Raw genomic sequence first — 14,636 nt, forward strand, 5'->3', positions numbered from 1 at the left:
ATATGTAGTGCATAGGCACCTTCTGCAACAACCACTTGCTCTACACATATGGCAGACTGGTATCACAGGCTCATGAGGAAACTGAAATTTTGGGTGTGTTTTGTCTTTTATGACACCAATGCAAAGAATATTAAGCTACATATGAAGAATATCAAATGCATAGGTACTGCTACAAAAAGCTCATCAAGTATGTATGCTTCTACCGGAGTGTATTTATGGCCAGTACTGATTTAACTCTGGTATCTTCTTTTTTTCTGTTTAGAACAGTCACACAGGATTGAATTAAAGCAGTTTTCTTTAAGTGAAAGAAATAGTGCAACATGATGGCAAAGTAAAGTAAAACCAGAGCAGTGTACATTTTTGCATGATAACCAAAAAATTGTATGAGTTTCATAAATAGGCACTGGAACATATATAATCTCCTGAGGACATTTTATTGTGAAGGAATCCCAATCCCAGCCCCATGAGAAGGATTTTGTGATGGGTTAACCTTGGCCAGCAATTAAGCACCCACCCACTTCACTCGTTCCTCCCCGTCAGTGGGATGGGGTAAGAATTGGAAGAGCAAAAGCAAGAAAAGACTCAGGGGTCAAGATAAGGATATCTTAATAAGCAAAGGAGAAGAAAAACAATCCCAACTGATGCACAGTCCCTCAATAATTCCACCAGCAGACCAGTGCCCAGCCAGTGCCTGAGCAGCAGCTGCTTTGGAAAGACATCCCCCGTGACAAAAACAGAGTTTGTATTGCTGAGCATGATGTTACATGCTGTGGAATATCCATCCCTTTGATCAGTTTGGGTCAGCTGTTCCCTGCTAGCCCACCTGCTGAGGAGAATGTATGAGAAATTGATAAAGCCTTGGTGCTGTACAAGCACCATTCAGCTGAAACTTTGATGTGTTTTTCTGTTTTGCTCTAAAACACAGCACCATATGAGATGCTATGAAGAAAATTAACTCCATTCCAGCCAGACCCAGTGCATGCCCTTAGGTGCTTTTCCATAGTTACTGATTTGTTCTTCACTGAAATATTTATTATATCACTTTGTGATCTGAAAAATTGGTGGAAGAACCTTGATAGTTAAAAGTGTGGTGAGTTTTATGCACATACATACTCTGGAAGACAGAGAAAAAAGCCAAACAGCTGTGACTTGGAAGATCAGAAAAGTCATTATGAAATAATCCAGGTTGCCAAAAAGATGAATATTTTCTTATATAAAGCTGATGAACAGTTTTATACATGTTTAAAACCCACACAGAATCTTTAATGTAGGAATCACCAAATTAATAAAGGAATTTTAAGGCTGATTTTTTTTTTTAACAGGAATTAAGAAATGACATTGTATTTTGAAAGCTCTTGAAATGAACTGCCTGGGGTGCACATGAGGTCAGAGCTGCAACTTAGTTTTAGCAAAGTCCTTGATAATTTTTACAAATGAAAACATTTGTAGTTAGTAAGCTTAGAGCAAGGAAAAACAAATCCTAGACTTCAGAGCTTAATAAGATTGCTTAGGAAAGACAGGAAAGGCTGTTTTTGCTCAGTATGCTTTATCACATAATTAGAGAAAAAATTGCCCCACTTTGTTTATAAAATAAACGAAATAGTGTAATAGTGTCTTTTTAATGCTTTAATGAAACACAGGTTTGCACATCTAACCTTATTTCACTCTCTTTAACTTTTTGTTGTATAAGTTTTCTTTCTTCCTTGTAGACTTCCTTTTTGAATACTTGTTGTTGAACTTCCTGTTTGTATTTCATAATCCATGTAAGCATCAGTCTGGACACAAATCCATGTCCAAGCAAATGGCTGATCACACCTTACCACAGTGTGACATTCCCTGATGTCCTGCATCACTTAGGTAGTAGTGAAGTGTTATCACTGATACATCTGCTACCCAGGAGGTTACTAGAGATGCCACCAAGTTGGTGTGGCTGTCACTGATCCCCCATGATCCTGATTTGAAAGACCATAGAGATACCTATGTTGTGTTCATCTTGGATGACTCCCGGGAACTTGCTCATGTCCTCTCAGTGGCTTTGATGTTCACACCAGCTGTTACATCGTGTTGGTGCCTCCTGCCACAAGTCTTACCTGGCAGATGCTGGGTCTTGGTGATGATAAATCTGATGAAGCAGCTGCTGGGCTGAAACTGTTAGGATAATTGCAGATGTTTCAGTGTAATTGTGTCTCCTCCCTTCCCTCTTACTGGACATACCCAGTTTTTGGTACAGGGCTTACCACAGCGAGACTCAAAAGACTCTCAGCATAATTGCAGTGCAAATAGTACTAGATTTTACCTCTTACACCCTTTTCTTTTGGCTTTAATGCAGTTTACCTGTTGATTACATTGTATTACTTACTATTTGAGTTTGAATTTTTATGTGGCACCTACATAGAACAAGTGCAGCAGAAAACAACAAATTGCAAAAGCTTGAATCACTGCAGACAATTTTTTAATGTTTATACAAATTAATTTTTCCTGAAATGTCTTTCCATTTCCTCCAAGAAGAAGAAATACATTATTTTAAAAATGGCTTGAGGAGTCTCCTTCTTCTGCTAATTGTTGAAGAAGTCCTCACACTCCTTCATCTCTCATACTTTCAGAAGTGTTTTACTTCTTCCACTCTGGTTTCTTTATGTCTCATATGCTGGAACAGTCTCATTATTTACATCTGCTCAATAATCTGTCCCAAATGTGTTTATTTTGGTTATTTTTGCACCCTTCCTTTTATGCTGGTCCACTATCCTTTAATCTAGCCCAAATTACTATTTAATAATGAAGGTGAGGTTTGAGGAGGAGAGATAGTTCTAGTTCAAAAAGTTATCTGTAAAACAAAAGCCTTCCGCCCTCTCACATCTTCTGGTGTTGTGGTCCATGGTTCAGTCTGTCCAGGCTTTCCAGGGCACTTCTCTGTTGTCTTGTACCTGTGTACAGAGCGAAGTGCAGACTTGCTGCTGCATGTGGCTTACAAAACCAAGGGGGAACTGAGGCTTTTCTTTAATGAAAACTCTGTGCCTTTTTACTAGGGATGAGAAGAGTCTTTTAACAGAAATAGTTTGCTAAGTGCCTGCCGAAGTTTCTGTAGCAAAACTGACTTTTGAGCCAACTCTTTGAGTATTTGCCTAGTAGAGCACTAAAGAAGAATTACTAAGGACATAGAAGCAAGCAAAAGGAAAGCAGAGTATAACATAATCAGTTTGGTTTGCCCCTTCTTGTATTTATATTCTAGAGGGTTTCCATCTTTTCTTCTGCATCACAACAGCTTTATTAATTTGTTTTATTCCAATTAACATGGGGAGGTGTTTGGCTATACCAGCTATATCTGAGCTGGAGATCTTTTGTTAGGAGATTGATGTTTCATTTTAACCTATTTTGTGACTTCTGATAAATACTGGGAAGATAAAAATGGATTTGGGGTAATATTAAATTATACAGACTTACGTGGTAAGAAAATAAACTTCTAATGAATGAGCTGGTTTCATACCCATAATGAGATGGGTGTGTAAAATGCAGGTTGTTAATTCTAGATTTTTGTGCTGAGATTTGTAAAGCTTGACTTGTGTTTATTGCCTCCATTTTCACTACTCTTCTGACACGTCCTTAAGGAAGACGTGTATTGGGGATACTCGTGTAAGTTATTTTGTACAACTGAACTTACCTCATAAACCACTGCCTGAGAAGGATATAGGGTCTTGTTTCCAGGTACAGCCATTGCTGTTCTGAAGTTCCTAAAAATGTTACCACGTGTTAATTAGTGAGACCGAAATTATTAAAATTATGTTGAACTAGCTCTCATTAGGGAAACCAAGACTTCAGAGTCCTCTTGTTTCTGTAGCTCCTGGGGTTTTTTTCCCTGTTAATTAATGGAAACATTAATAGAAAATGGCGTATTTCATTTACTTTTCTTACGTTAAAGATTTGTAATTAACAGACTTACAGACCAGGCTACAGCGCTGCCTTCTGATGGAAACAGATCAGAGGTCTTTCAATAAGGCTATTTCTTTATGATGCTTCTGCAAAAGCATACCATTTTCTGTTTATACCTATAATTTACTATTTCATAACATTTAAACTAATGAAATCATCCATCTCAAAAATAAATTTCAACTATTTAGGAATTATTTGTCATTCTTAGTTACTTCTTCCTGATCTTTGACTTCTTTGAAGTCAGTATTATTGCATTTGAAGACAGCAAAAAGTACAGTTCTGCGTTATGGTTAATGAATATCTCTTGACAGAGATTTCAGGGTCTGTATCTTTGCAGGAAGAAACTTTGCAGTCCTAAAGGTCTGTTGCCAGGTTGACTGCATCTTCACATGTGCATTTACTGCACACAGCAGCCTAGAGGAGGCTTTTAGAGTGCTTGAAGGTCTGGGTTTGGAGACTGGGTCCAAATATTTTGAAATTGTCCCTTGTTTAATTGTGCATGTAATACAATGAAAACACGATGGTTTTCTTTCTTTTCCCTTGCATAACTGATTCTAGTAAGAGAGTGTTGATTACCTCTGTTGTTTACTCATGGTCTCTTTTGGAGATTACTTAGGGGTTTGGAAAGGAATCTGTGGCTCCTTTAGCTGCAGGAATATTTTTAAGAAAGGAGGGGTTTACATTATACTTTGAAAAATCACCGAGACAAAATACTCTGCTGTCTCAAACCAAGTATCAAAAATGTTTTGCCCCCAGATCCTGAGGCTTTATCTGTGGGACATTCTGATTTCTTGTTCCTTGTGAATGAGTTGCCCCATCTGGGTCACAAATGACGAGATAAATGCCTTGTTAAACTGGTTCTAGCCCTTAGAGGGTTGAAAGTAGGCAAATGCAGAAATTAAAATAGAAGGTTTTAGCAGGTAACTACAGAGTTGCTGGCAGATGACTCTGTAGTCAGCTATTGTAAATAGGACATCCTAGATGACTTAAGTCAGTCTTTGAACTGGCTCCAGAACGACTTGCATTTCATGTGTAAAGTCCAAGGCTCATAATGCATTTGTACCACATGATGCTTTAGGATAAAGTTTACTGTGTGAACTATTTTAAAATTAAAATGTGATTGAAATGGTGTAGTAGAATTATTTTTTGTGATTTGAGATGTTTGCTTAATTACCCTTTGTACTCAACTCTCAATTAAACATCTTGCGTAAGACCCAGAGCCAAACTGAGCCACTTAACCTACTGAGACACTGGGATGGTACAAACACCCTTGGCTCCAAAAGAACACCAGAAAACTTTGTATGTGGAGCTTTTGCAGTTTTGTTTGTTTTTAAATGGTCACATGGATATTTTGAGACTTGAAGCTTTCAGCAGCTTGTACACTGAAAGCCCATAAAGCTCCCTGAGATGGTATTCACGCACACTTGAACAGTGCGGTTTGTCACCAGAACAATTCATTTCTTGATGACAAAGAGCTGAAGCACGACATTTACTGCAATGAAAATTCCTTCCTTCAGCAAAGACCATGGAGGCTACTCCTGCTCAGTACAGACCAGGTCAGGTACACATAAGAATATGCAATGCTATAGCTGTAGGCTATTAAGAGTGAGTTCACTTTCTTAAGTTTTTGTTTTAAATCAAACGCTTCTTCAAACACTACCATAGTAATTTCATCGTTTTATACACGGCATCTTTAATCAAAGATAAGGGGGGTAATATAAAAATTTGCTTGTCACATGGAGAGGGAGATTTCACTAATTACAGACTTGACCCAAACAGAAGAGTAGGTGTGGCTGAAAGTTAATGCTTGTGGTGGACAAATCAAACTTGTTTTCATGCAGAAGTGCATGTGCATTGAGATTAGCCACCTCTGCTCTGGCTGTTTGTTAACTCTAAGAGACAAGATAAACTTATTTTTTGTATAGAGGTGTGGCCACAGATCAGTGCCAGAGATAGAAATAGTTTGTTGTAACCAGCTTCCTCGAAATTAAGACCTTATTTTGGTTTTTTCTGAGGATTTTTCTTTACATGTAATGATTCCATTATAGGAGCACATTGTTTTTACTCATCACAAAGAGCCTGTGCCTGGTTTACTGTGTTCAGAACTCCTTGGCAGGCTTCAGCTCAGACAGTTAATATAATTAACATGAAGGTGTTCCCTGCTCAGGAGGTATTTAAGCATTCTAGGAAGATCAAGCATTGAGGCTGGAAGATGAGCTGTTCAAAACCAATAGTTGAAGGCCTTGTAGATTAGTAATCCAGAAGAGAGCTGTTAATGAGCAGAGTGGAAGCAACATTAAGTAAGTGAACTGAATTGTAACAAAATGCTCATCATTTTAAATAACAAAGCCTTACACAAAATTAACTGGGCTGTCAGTGTCCCAGTTTAAAAAATATTCTCCCTAGTTTGTCTGCACCTCCTTTCCCAGGAGCCTCCCATTTTCGCTTTTCATTTCCTTGTCTCTTCTGTTTTCTGCATCCTTTCTTTTATCTTCTCTCACTGCCTGCAAGATCACTTTTGGTAGCTGTGGAAAAGAGAAGGAGGTGAAACAGGGGAGTGGTAAATGGATTTGACAAGAGGCAAAGATACTGTCAGGAGACAACTCATTCCTGAAAAGGTGAAGCAAAACAAACTCTGAAAGTGAAGCCCGTGGTCTTCTGGCTCTGTAAAGATGCAGAGATGCAGGTAGGCTGCCTTCAGTGAGCTTGTATCCAGAACAAATCCTGAATTCTGCTGCTATTTACTCGGTAAGCTAGTCCTTCTGAAGAAGCCAATGTGACTTCAAAGAAGCACTTCATAGTGTAAATCCATGTTATGATGTCTGTTTGAGCTGGCAGAAAGCCTGACCTCTGTGGAGGTATGTAGAAAACCCATCCACATCCATGTGTTTATTTTGATGTGTAACTTTTGACAACTTAAGTAACTGTATTAATGGCTTTTAAAGGAATGCAAGAATGAAGAGCTCTGATGATAATCTGTAGGGCTATGGAATGTACTGTGAAATGGTATCTTACATTGGTGCTGTGCTAGAATTTGTGATAAAGATCACCTTCTGTGATGCATCTGTGACTGCAATTGATACAAGTTTTTGAGTCACCTTTTCATTTTCTCCATTGTTATCCTGTTGGAAGGTCTAATATTTTTCAAGACTTCCCTGAACTACTACTTCTGCTGGAGATGTGACTTGAAAAGCCATATGAAGTATGAGAATAGATTTTTACAAGTTGTATCTAAAAAGATGTCTGTGTTAAAGCATTTTTAAATTGTTTTCATAAATATAACTGTATATACACATTAAAGAAGATTGTTTGCACTAAGATGTGAGAGTCATGGACCTGGCCCATTAAACACTCATAAATTGTGATTCAGTATTGTCATCTTTTAAGAAATGATGCTTCACTCAGATGCTCCATATTGAAATATGCAGGGAATTTAAATGAAAGTAATTAATCTAGGATTTATATTAAAATCTCTGCAGATGCGTGTTTTCAGGCAAATGAAAAAATCCGTAGTGATATCTTTTGCAATAAAGTTGTAATTACTTAAAGCCTGAAATGATAAGTCCATTATTAAGTCTGGAAGCAACAAAATGTCTCATATTACATGAACTGCCTTATCTAAGTATAACTCTGTGTTTTCCTACTACTTCTTACCAAATATATCATTTCAATTCAGTTTTCCATTCCTGACATCAAAAAGAAGTTGTTTAATTACTGTAGTATAATTGTTCTTCCTTTCTTCTTCGAGCTCAGTAAAATTTTAATGGCCAGTTTTCAAAGCTAAATTTACAAATCTAGGTCTACATTCTGAATTGGTGCCTCTGTAGTGCCACTTGAAAAAAAATGTGATCGCTCTTTTCTGCAGCACGTTTGTAACTGCAGGTTACCTAGGTACTTAGATTGTTGATATTCAGAGGCGACATAAACTTACATTAATGCAATTTGTAATCACAAATCTCCATTGAATGTAAGCCACTGTGTTATTTTCTGAGAAAAAGGTGGCTCAGTGCCTCGTTGCCAAAAGTCTGAGTTTCAATTGGGCTCAGCATAATTGATGCAAATGTGGAATGGCTGGTACCACACTTGTTGCTTCTCTTTGTTCTAGACAGTAGGCTAATTTAGTCCATGAAATCAACTCATTTTAGGTGAGTTCCTTTGCTGAAATTGCAGGGTGTGGTTTATGAAGATTTTGATGCTTAGATAAATGGATGAGTTTATGCAGCACCAGCCAAACCTCACAAGTCCTGGTTGCATCTCATTCATTTGGCCCTTTCTTCGCTCTCAGGCTGTGCTGTCAGGGACTCACCCTCATGCTGGACTCAAAGACCTGCCCAGGGTCTCCTCATTGGCCCAATGGGTAGAGGAGAGGCTGGAGCAGGGGAGAGCATTAGATTGCTGAAAGGCCATGTAATCTTCTAGGATCTCACACTGAACGGGACCTTCCTGTCAGCTGCAGTCCCCTGCTGCAGCCTGGAGCTGTGGTCATTCATTTCCGTGTGACAACTGGTGTCCCCACCACAAGACCTAGTGTTCAGGTGTGTGTAACAGTGCATCCCTGCCTCCCTGCTGCCTCTGTACCCATCCTGCATGGCCTTTCCTGCCTTTGGACGGTGGGAACTTGAGAGGTTTGTTGTGGTGTATGCAAACCTGTTATATCCCTTCTTGTGGACAGAAAATTTTTTCCCAGGAATTAAAGACTTTCCTACTTGTTGCTGGACTTGCACAGTATTTAGAATTGTCCAGATGAATTGGACTTATTCAAAGTTCTGCTTTGTTTCCACTAAAGTGGAACTTTAGTCCAAGGCAGATTACTAGATGCTCACAACAAACTTTAAATAGTAAAGAGCACAAACTGTGCTGATTTTTTTCAGCTATCACTTTGAACCAAAATGCTAAAACTCACATAAAAGAGTAGATGGGGAAATGCTGCAAGTGTAAGTCTGTATGTTCAAAAGCATTTTCATGTCCCTGGATTTGTAAGCAATCTTCTGTATCTCCCAATATAGCTGCAGAAAGTAGGAAAATGATGCAGTAACATTTCTGTTCCTCAAGTCATGGTGAGTCAATATGAACAAAGGAAGACAAGCATCATGTGTTTAAAGAAATGAGTGATGATGGCTTTTCGTCTCCTCAGTCAAACAGCTTCATCTGGTTCTTTGAGCTTCTTGCTATATAAAATGAGATATTACCTGTGTTAGGTAATTCGATGTGGTGATTGTTGTTTATACAATGCTTTAGAGCTAGACCAGAGTATAAATATCAAGATGAGCTTTTCACTCATTGAGGTAGTCTAGTGCAGCATAGTTACAATTGACCTCAGGGGCAAGGACATTATTAGTTCATTGCCCACCAAAACTGGAATTTAACTTGGCCTGAGCTTGTTGGATGCTACTGTAATATTAGACATGATTTTTTTTATATTGCTACAAAGCAACAAAGTTCATTATATACTTACTCTGGCACATCTGTCAAAGCAATTTCATATACTATCAAAGTTGCCCATACCTACACATATTCAAGGAATCAGGTTTCCCCTGACAGGTTTCTCTGTACAGATTAATTTTTCCCAAAAGTTAGGAGTTGAAAAATTACAGTGGAAAATCCCAGGAATATTTCACAAAGCCAATATTTAGTAACCAGCTTTGACTGTCTCCCAAACATGGCTGTGTACACGAAGCTGATGTAATGTCAACACTTGGCTGTGGGAGGAATGGAGTGATTATTGAAGGCATCATGGGTTTGTTGGGGCACACCTGGCATCTATGTAGAGGTGCCACCCAGTGGCTGGATGGTAATAATGAGCTTTTCTGATGAATTTTTTAAAAAGGCCAAAAAAAGTAGGAAAAAAAAAAAAAGCTTAAAGGAGTACATCTTATATTAATATTTTACTAAGATTGGGGATTTTCTTTAAACATCACTATCATCACTATCAGGAGTTCAGTTTCACGAAAAGTAGTAACTGACAAAATTTGTTAATGGCCTTCAAATTACAGGATAAAAAAGAGCTTCAGTAATTCGAATAGTCTCCAAGTGATGAAATGACAAAATGTGTTTTTCCTTTGAAGTGAGGCTTTAGAAAGTGGATCAGTACATGTTCCCGTTATTTTGTACTAAACCAAATTGTTGTTGGTTGTTAGATTGTGATTTTTTCCTATGCAAATGAGGGCTAGAAATACAACTAGAGAGAAGTGATTGTTTGTGGTAGGCATTAACTGAAATTTATGATGGATTTCCTCATAGTAACATCAATACAGAATGCTAATAATCTGGTTTGTGGATATAAAAAGAGAAAAAGTGGAGTTGCTGTGAAGATACTTAAGATGACAGCAAGATACAAAATTAAATCTATTACAGTTAATTCCATAGTTGAGAACATCAGGAGGCAAAATAGTGAAAGGGTGATGAGCATCTGGCACAAGTCTGGTATAGATCAAGCTCTATGCTACTACTCATGAATATTTTAACTGGTTATATAATGGCAGGGTTTCTGGGCATCTAACCTCATTATTCTCTAAATTTCCAGATTATCTAGCAGATAGCCTTGTAATTCAACTTTCTTGTTGGATTTATAATCCATCTTTCTGTAGTGTCTTTCCTAATTAATAGAGGTGCTAAAGGAGTTAACTTTAAACATAACTAATAATGGCAGTAATTTCTATGATGGAGGGGCTTTTTTGTTTTGTAAAATGGAAAAGAATTACTTGGGATAAGAAACCAGAAGCTGCTTGGATTCACTGTATTAAATATTTGGCTACAGAGCAGCACTGTGTGCCTGTGTTAGCCCTCAGAAAAACATGTTTTGAAGGCCTAATGACTGTAGTATTTCCAGCTGAATGCTGTTTGAAGTGCAGGAAAGCCAGAAGCTTGGAGCCATTTCATCTCATGAGCAGTTGCTCAGAGCTTCAACAAACTGCCAAATGCAAACAAATACATTTAATAACCTGAAATTAATATATTGTACCGGGAAGGCGGTAGAAAGAAAAAACAAACACATGTAGGAATGGAAGTGGACAACAAGTATGACAAGTTTGTGGTATTAGAGTGGCTCAGAAAAGCTCTGTGCAGTTTTTGTGTGAGCAAGTGTATCGTGGAACAAAGCAATGAGGCAGTGGACCTGCTCTTTGTGAGTGGAGCAGGGACATTATATCCAGCTCTGGACACATCTTGGCTGGAGAGGTCTTGTCAGAAGGAAACAGAGAGGAGAACATGGAAATTCCTTTACAAAAGGGAGGATGATGCTAAATAAAGATTGAGTGAGAGATACAGGTGAAGTCTGCAAGTATTTAAATGGTGTGAATTTGCCAAACAAAGGAAGGAATTATTCAGGCTGAATTAGTAAGGCACTGTGGAGTAACTATAACAAAAGGTACTTTTAGATGAGGTATTAACCCTGTTATTAAGATGTATGACAAAACACCTCGAAGTAAGCCAGTAGGAATACTTCTGTGCTGACAAGATGAGACCTAAGGTAGTTTAAACAGACTTTTCTATCTCTAGGATCCAGAACGGTGGAGACAAAAACGTAAAACTTGATTCACCTGTGAATCTGAAGCCTGGCCATTAGATGGCAGGGTGCTGGCACAAGAGGGTGCATGCCTCCCTGCCACTTCTTAGTGCCATGACCAAGGAGGAGCTCAGAGCCATTCATCAGTCCCAAGGCCTGGGAGAAGTTTGAAATGCTCAGTTTCCCTGTAAAAATCACACACACACACGCACACAAACACCCCCTGTCACTCCCACAACAGAGGGTCATGTAGTACATGTCCCCCAAGCATACGTCCCTTCAAAGATGTGTGTCTGCTCCGGATTTTCACTCCTTGAATCTCTGTGTGAATAGGTAGGTATGTGCAGAGGTGTCCCAGTGCAGCAACCACTTTGTGTAAGAGCTGAAGTTGGCTCTTCTATAACCAGGGACACAGAAATGGGACTGCTGAGGCAGTGGGAAGAGGTGTTATAAATGTGGTAAGTAGCTTGCTGTAGACTGTGCAGGGAGTCCACATACTGGTTCTGTGGAAAAGATGACAGAAAGAATAACAAGCAGTAGCTTTGTAGGGAAAACTTCAGCCCAGAGCAGGCTGTTTGAAATTCTCAAAAGATATTAAGACTGTAACGACAGCAACTCAAATAATGCACAATTAAAAAAACCCTTGTTTAAAATAGTCTACACTGCTAAAGCATCTGCCCCAAGGAGTGATCCTTACGGATGTATCCACACCTCTTTCGCCTCTGGAGTGAACTGTTTGTGTTTGTGCTGCCTAACATTTGACCTGGGTCCCCATGGCTCTAAGATCATAATTATATTTTGTGGCATCAGTTCAAAGTGTCTGAAGTAATGTGAAGGCTGCTTTGTTGCCTGCAAGACTGGTGTTTTTATAGCATTATGCCAAAAGTATGCTGCATGCTCTGGGGTGTGGGGCACACAGAGGCTGTCTGAGGACGGCAGGCTGGTTGGGATGGTGGAGGGCAGGAGAAGCCACTATTGGTCTAGTCCCATCCTTGCTGTGACATCCTTAGGGCAGTCCATCCACAGAGCTGCACCTTGGCTTTTCCTCGGAGGGAAGCAGTCGGTCTCCTTCAGAAGAGAGTCCAAGGACACGGTGATGCATGTGCGGTACAGCTGACGAGGGCACCAGGACCAGGGAGTGAACCAGGGAGGTAAATTATTTGGCAGTGTAGGTGCACCTATCGTAGCCACGAGCACTGAGGTGGTGGATGAACCAGGGGAACGCCCCTTACTGCTCTTCATATTGTTCTGTGTTTTGCAGTAAATCTTTAGTCAGGTATTTTGCTGATCAGATTGATATTTCCTGCTCCCAGGGAAAAATTCTAGTGCTGATATGGTGTGGGAGGGGGAAGATTGGGTAGAGGATCTGAATAAACAAACAAAATATCTTTCCATTTTAATAGAGTTGCTCTTGCTCATGCATGCTCTCTCTTAAAAAATTATACTGTGTTGATTGAAAAGTGGAAATTAGTAGGCAAGAACCATCTACTGGATACAGACTGAAGACTGTTCTGAAAAATAGCAGATGGGAGATGGATCTCAGGGCTGAATATGATGGATTATGAAGGAAGCCATGTCTGCAAAATTTATAAGGATGTTAGTTTAGTAAGCAGTGTTAGTTTAAAATGTATGGCAACCCAGTCTTTTCTTCTTTTTGTTAGTGAGTTGTTTGCTCATTGGTCCTACATTGTTTTTATATACTTTTGTCCGCAGGCTAGTTCCCTTCAAAATTATTTGCAATTGTCATATTTTAAGTCGATATGTTAAGACAGTTAATAAGATAAGGTTGTGTTGCTACTTAGCACTTAGGCAAGGACAGGTAAGAGTGATGGGGCTGAACTGCGTGGTCTGCAACATAAAGAGAGCACTGCCAGATCAGTTCCCATCTGATGGTTTCCTTTTCCAGCCAGTAGTTCTACTGTAAATCATGTAAAGAGAAGATGTATGTACCTACAGAACTCCTCTTTCCTCCTTTTCGTGCTTCATGCTTTCTCCAACAGCTTGATAATCTCCAAGGCCTCCTGCTTGCTCCTCCTTTGCTTCACTGTAAAATTAGTTGTTACTGTAACTAATAGCTCTATGAAAACATATATGCTGGTTTTGGCTCGCATAGAGTTAATTTTCTCCATGATTGCAGGTATGGGGGTATGGTTTGGATTTGTGCTGGAAACAGTGTAGGTAATATGGGGCTGCTGTAGTTACTGCTGAGCAAAATGTCTGGGAAGGTTTCATAACATGCTCAGTGTGTTGCAAGTACCTTCTCCCCCCAGAGCCTCAGGGCTCTGAGCAAGTGGGTATGGTTACACAAACATGCCTGGGTGAGAAAAGCAAGGGTGTGGGTTGACAGTGCCTCCATTTCTCTATGGTGACTGTCCCCCCATCTGCCCTTGCCCTACAGTGATTTTCTCTGCCATGCGTTGGGGTGAGCTGCTCCGCATCTGGGCTGGAAGGAGAGAATTTGGCTGGGCAGCTGGGGCAGAGGAGGTGCAGCCCTGTGCCTTCACACCCTGTCTTGCCCTCAGGAGCTTGTGTGCATGCCCATGCCTTCAGGTGGGAAGCGTACTGCAGCGTTTCCCTGCAGCATTTTCCAGTTTCCCTGGAAAACTGCCCAGTGCCATAAAGTAAGACTTCTTGGAGGCTCTGGTGAGCTCAGCTTGTCAGCAGATTTTTGGGAGGATAGACCTCAAACCGTGAAGAAATTCAAAGAGTACCTTTTCTCACCTGTTTAGAAATCTGGAGCTGGCTGTTTTCCAGTGCAAACATCTTTGGGTTGAAACCTCCCAGGCTGCTTCTGTCAGCTCCAGTGAAATCGGTGTGAATTTGGTGTGAAACTGTGTCCTTTAAAAAAAAGGTGCCTGAAAGAATCAGTGCTGCTTCACTGTATTCTGAAGGCAGCAGCTTTCTGGCTACCACACTGTGAACATGCCAGAGCCCTGAGGTCTCATGGTGTCTCAGGGACTGATGGCCATCAGGAGTGGGCACATGGGGCAAGGTGTGATGATGTCCCAAGGAGGCCCAGCCTTCATTGCTGAAAGGGAGCCAGCAGGAGCATCCCAGGTGGATGTTGCTGGCTTGCCTGGGGACCTGCACAGCCCCCTTCTGCAGCAGGACAAAGGGTATCCTGGCAAAATACTATGACTTCCTACCTAGAATGTGTCCAGAGCTTCCTCCTTTTGGCGTTTGGGGATGTGTTATTTTCTGACAC

At 40.0% G+C, this 14,636-nt stretch overlaps 1 protein-coding gene across 1 annotated transcript in view; it reads left to right on the forward strand.

Annotated features, from left to right (window-relative positions):
• Positions 1 to 14,636, forward strand: part of CRYBG1 (crystallin beta-gamma domain containing 1) — a 98,424-nt gene that overhangs the window by 14,674 nt on the left and 69,114 nt on the right. The gene's annotated exons all lie outside the window — the stretch shown is intronic.

This window comes from Corvus hawaiiensis, chromosome 3 (assembly GCF_020740725.1).
Source record: "Corvus hawaiiensis isolate bCorHaw1 chromosome 3, bCorHaw1.pri.cur, whole genome shotgun sequence".
Lineage (NCBI taxonomy): Eukaryota > Metazoa > Chordata > Aves > Passeriformes > Corvidae > Corvus > Corvus hawaiiensis.